At 37.3% G+C, this 5,596-nt stretch overlaps 1 protein-coding gene across 1 annotated transcript in view; it reads right to left on the bottom strand.

Moving 5' to 3' along the window:
• Positions 1-1,336: 1,336 nt before the first annotated feature.
• Positions 1,337-5,596, bottom strand: part of LOC143038955 (putative transporter slc-17.2) — a 40,911-nt gene continuing 36,651 nt past the window's right edge. Inside the window, exon 11 of the mRNA XM_076208766.1 lies at positions 1,337-5,596. This exon is cut by the window's right edge and continues 1,986 nt beyond it. The gene's annotated coding sequence lies outside the window, so the exon portion shown is untranslated.

Genomic DNA, 5,596 nt, shown 5'->3' with positions numbered 1-5,596 from the left:
CTACTACTACTACTACTAGAGATTTTACCTAGTCGCCGACAATCTGTCAGAGACAGACATACAGACAGACAGAAGGAAAGACAGAGATAGACAGGATAGGGGGAAAAGGAAAGCAAGGAGTCTGACTGTACCAACTATTAATTGGTGTTTTAATGAACGACTTGAGTTCTGTCAATTCCGGCCGGTCGGGTGTTGGGGGGGGGGGGAGAGAGGAGGGAGGAGGAGGAGAAGAGAGTTTGATTGTCATTCTCACAATCTCATTTGATTTGCTATTCAGGAAGAAAGCAATTTAAGACAAAGTCTGTCACGCCGTTTCAATTAACCTACGAAGGCACAAAGGGGACCGGGGTAGTGTGCAAGCTGAATAGAATTGTCTGGTATGAACCGAGGCGAAATCATTAAAGTAAAAAAGCTGCTGTGGAGCATTGGTTTCCATGTGGAGCCACAAACAAGGAACTAGGATTCTGATCAGTGTTCAGGATGTCCCCGTGATGCTTTGGAACAGCAGTCCATAAATCTGGTAGATGCGAATAAAAATAGGTCAAGAACTTTTGCTTTCAGGGTAAAATTGGATGGTAATTAACATGTCTAACTCGTTTACTTGTTCATGAGCCCTCGTATTTTGGTCAATTGTGTCTTATACCAGGTGAATTTAATCCCTCAAAACCTGTTTAACCCCTGGAGGATTAAAATCTAACTCGAACAACTCCTCGTTAGCCTTCTCCACACTCTTGAGGTCAGCGGCGGCGCCAGGAATTTTTAGTTGGGGAGGCTAAGGGGGGGCTGAGCAAATTTTTGGAGGTGCTAATAGTAATATGATAATACACATATATTATCCTCATTTCAGAAGGGGAGGGGGTTAATGGTTAGGCTAGTACTGATGGCTGACAAATCTTTAGCCCTGGCAATTAAAAATTCCACTTAATAAAATTATTTCAATGAGTGTTTTAAATTTTCAATTTGCGCATTTCAGTTGGGGGGGTTGGCCACTTTTTTTTTTTGGGGGGGGGGCTAAAGCCCCCCCAAGCCCCCCCCCTGGCGCCGCCACTGCTTGATGTGAATGTAATCGGTTGACTTGTGTAGTGAAATCATGTTAGAAAATATGGGTTAGCTCATAACACGTCTAGAAGACTAACCTCAACATCTATGAGGAATAAGTGGCTATTATTATTACCATTATTATTATTACTATCATTATCATTATCATACAATTTAAGCAATCATTCAGATTACCTCTAAGCAATTCTATTCAGTTGATAAAAAACATTCAGCACCAAAAGGGTTAACATTTGGCAAGAAAAAATACGAGGAATATCAAGAATTTTTTATTCTTAAGAAGGAACCTTGTAAAGGCGGATTTCCAAGTTGATCTTGACGGTTGACGTCTAAACATAGACAAGTCTTCTTGAAATAAAGGAATCTCCTAAAGATTAAATTATTTTCTGTCATATCTAACAATTTCTTTGTAATATAGAAAATTGACACAATTTAAGGCCCGGTATTGTCCTTAGTTAAGATCACAGCGCTAAAAGTAATTTGAAAAATGTCAGACAAACCCTAAAAATACAAATCAATAGATCGTTGTCACGTCCAGAGACGGAGAGTATGATAAGGACACAAAATAGAAGAGTTGGAAATGTTAGTTCAACAACATTGTAAAAAATCACAACACAAATCAAGAGAGCAAATACTTTACGTGTTTTATTTTATTTTTTTCCAAGGGAAGGACTGAAGCTATTCTAGACACTTCTAGAAAGTTCATAAGAGAGCGCATATTGAAAACTAACGCCCTTATGCTTCTGTATATGAGCGACAATTCACTGTAACCAAGATTCAGGCACTCAAATCTTGCCACGTTTAAGAATACAATCGAAGGGGGCTTCACAAATGATTCAACATTGTTCAAAATGTTTCGGTCAGAATGCTTATCACATTGGTCACCAGGAAGCTTCCGTAGCTGTATCTATTATTTATTTATTTTTATTTTATCTATTTATTTATTTATTTATTTATTTATTTATTGAAAGGTACAGTTAAGGTCGATAAATAGTTCATAAAACATCAGTCACACATTGTACAATTGACCCTTCGTGAACGATACATTCCGGTCAACAATGTCTCACTTGTATGTCTGACTACAAATGAACTTGTCGAAAAGTATCGTTATATTTCTTTACAATTCATGCAATTATACACATGCATTGGACAATGTCGTGGGACATGATTACATGCACTATGCATGGGAATTGTACGTTGCTTTGTACTTTGTAATTGCACAATCGTTTTATAATACCTGAAATTTTTGTTTTTAAGAACAAGACACTCTGAACGTGGTTCTTATTAAGGGTGGAATGTTGGGATTCCTGTAAGACTCAATGGGCAGTTGCTATGTAGCATATAAGACGTTTCTTTGAGCAGTTACGACAACAACAATAATAATTCAACAGAGAACTAAAAGCGCTTCTATTTGAGAAAAACAATTATCAAGAAAGGCTAAATGATGCAAATAAACTGTAACATAAGACAGTGATAGTGTGAAGTAAAAATAACAGGATCATGGAAAAAAAATAGAAGAACTGGTTTACCAAAAGAGGGTTAACGAATGGAATAGACTTAGTAACAATATAGTGAGCACTGAAACAATTGGTTGTTTTAAGAGAAGACTAGATGACTTTATGGTTGGGGATGAAAGGTGGAAAAGGACATGGAACTGCCTAGTGTAGGCCTTATGGTCTCTTAGTAACAATATAGTGACCATTGAAGCAATTGGTTGTTTTAAGAGAAGACTAGATGACTATGAATAGTGATGAAAGGTGGAAAGGGACAGGGAACTGCATAGTGTAGGCCTTATGGTCTCCTTAGTTCTTATATGTTTATGTTCTATTGTATAAAGATAGCTCTCTTCCATGGGCAATACTGTCGTCACTAACATCAGCGCCGCCATGCGGTGAGCGGAGAAAACCTACTGATAGGAAACCCCAGGGAATCACAGACTCAAGATTCTCATCAAATGTTTTGAATTTTAAAAGCTGGAAGACGACTTCGCCTACAGCATTCTAGACTTTTTTAAGTCTACATTTCAACAATGTGTCTAATATTCGTGTAAGTTTAACTTTTCTTAGTTCGTCATTCAGGTCCTCATTGTATGACACAAAGGTGATTTAACATTTGGAGACTCAAAAAATAAAATTGTAACTTAAGTCGTTTTTTTGAGGGACAAGGGCTTAACCGAACGTCTTAGGTTTGAAATGCGTGAAATTGTATATCTACTCGGCTTTGTCTAGAGGCTACATTGAGCATTCCAGGCTGTGAACTTCTTTAACAACTCAAGGTAGAAAAAAGGAATGTCCATTTTCTGGTTTCCAAAGAATCTTAAAATGTAGCTTTCAACTTTTTTCACCTACATATAGATATTATATGACTTTTCATATTTGTTAGATAACATATCGTCAGTGTCATTTTGCTACACTAATTGATAATGATTCCTCTGACATTGAACTAAGCTGCGGTTTCTTTAGCACAATTCATCTCGATTACTCTAAAGAAATCCGTATAATATAAATAATAAACATTTTCCCTATACATTTTTTTTATCAAGAAATATCTTAGTTTATGTGCAACTGACAATTTACAATTACTTTTAATTTGTATGTTTAAAAGTTATGTTATTTCAATTGGACTTATTGGCCTAGTAGTTGCAATAATCACAGCCATGTGGAGATCTACTTCACTGAAAAATCTAAGTAGAACAGAAGAGGAAGGAATTGATGAGCAAGTTGTCGTCACTGTATCTTTATCTATATTACCAAACAGTATTGAATAATAGTATTTGAAAAGTGCTTGCAAATCTTCCTACGCTTGGGTGTTTTGTGTTACTGAATAATAGAAATTTTAAGAACACGAGCAACGGGCTACGCCCGACCCCCGCTGCTCTGGGGCGCGGCCCTTCGGTCGAGCTTGCTTCGCTCGCAGGCGCCTTCAGCCAATAAGTCGTCTCCATAGCCGTGACGTCACCCGCTCTCGGCCAATCAGTCGTCCCCGTTTCCGTGACGTCACCACTCAATCAGGGTCTGGAGGGGACGTGTCCCCTTGAGGGATTTCCGGTATCCGGTCCGATTTAGATCGATATTAACAAAAATTATTTGATTAGCATATAGGTCATCTCTTATTACAGTGGTCAACAAAATTTATTAAAATACCTGTCCCACAAGCAAAAGGAGGCGAACTTGATAGAATATTTTCTGCTGATTTCAAATACGGTTTCAGAATATTTCTATTACAGTTTTTCTGTGATAACATATAAAAATTTGAAAAAATTATAACTAATAAATAAGGCTGATATTTCAATCAAATTTACATTTAAGAATGTAGAAATGTTTGATTTTCGAGTGTATTTTGCTCCTGGGAGATCCCTATTTAATGTCCAACAGTAATCAGCCAACACTGAAGACCTCCACTTCCCTTGATACCGGGTTTCCATGTTCAGAATGTTCTGGTGAAACCTCTCACCGTGCTCGCCACTGACGGCGCCAAGATTTGCAAGGAGAAAGTCCAAGTGAGAGACTAGGAAGTAGATTTTTAGCCTCATATTACATCCCAAGGCCTTGTAGAATGTCAGTAGCTCTTTTACGATTTCAGAATAGTTATTTTCTATGTGATTCCCCAAAAAATCTGCGTAAGTTCTCTTAAATGACAGCCATGCAGCTTTTTCGAGATCATTTAGTTCTTCATCAAAATTCTGATCCCTCATCAGCTCCCTAATTTGTGGTGCAACATAAATACCTTCTTTGATTTTTGCGTCACTTACTCTAGGAAACTTATTTTTCAAATATATGAATCCCTTGCTAGTTCTATCCATACCTTTGAAAAAAAAAAAAAATCAACCCTAGCTTAATATGCAAAGGAGGCAGATAAATTTTCTCTGAGTCAACAAGAGGTGGATTGACAACATTCTTCTCTCCTGGGGTCAAAGATCGTATCGGCCACACATTTTTATCATAATGATTTTTCTTGTCCCGACAGTCCCACTCACAGAGAAAGCAACAAAACTCTGTGTAACCCAGCTGCATTCCAAGTAAAATTGTCACAACCTTTAGGTCACCACAGTTATTCCATTTATGTTCTTCATTCTTATTTTTTGCGATAGAAGCTTCATACTCTCATATGTTTCCTTCATGTTAGCTGCATGGGCCAGAGGAACAGAAGGAAACTTTTTTCCACTGTGGAGCAAAACAGCCTTCAGGATCACTTTTGAAGAGTCAATAAACAAGCGCCACTTATCACTGTCATGTTTATGGTTAAGTTCCTCCGTAACAGAATATATATAATTGCAAAACACCACACCATCCTCAAGTGAGAAAGACTGTTCAATATCACAATGTTGCTTACAATAAAAACTAACTTTGGATTCTTTCTGTAGAAGATTCCAGCCCTTTAAACTGGAAGCAAGGAGTTCATTTTTTTTTTTTTTTTTTTTTTTACAAATCTAAATCCCGCACAAGATTATTCAGATCTCCCTGACTCAATAAATGTGGTTTACTTTGAGGAACAGATTGACTAAAAGTGTATGTCTTCTGTTTCTTTTTCCATAACCTCC

This window comes from Oratosquilla oratoria, chromosome 25 (genome assembly GCF_046742065.1).
Source record: "Oratosquilla oratoria isolate Oo_2021 chromosome 25, ASM4674206v1, whole genome shotgun sequence".
Classification (NCBI taxonomy): domain Eukaryota; kingdom Metazoa; phylum Arthropoda; class Malacostraca; order Stomatopoda; family Squillidae; genus Oratosquilla; species Oratosquilla oratoria.
This window is presented reverse-complemented; position numbering and strand designations above follow the sequence as displayed.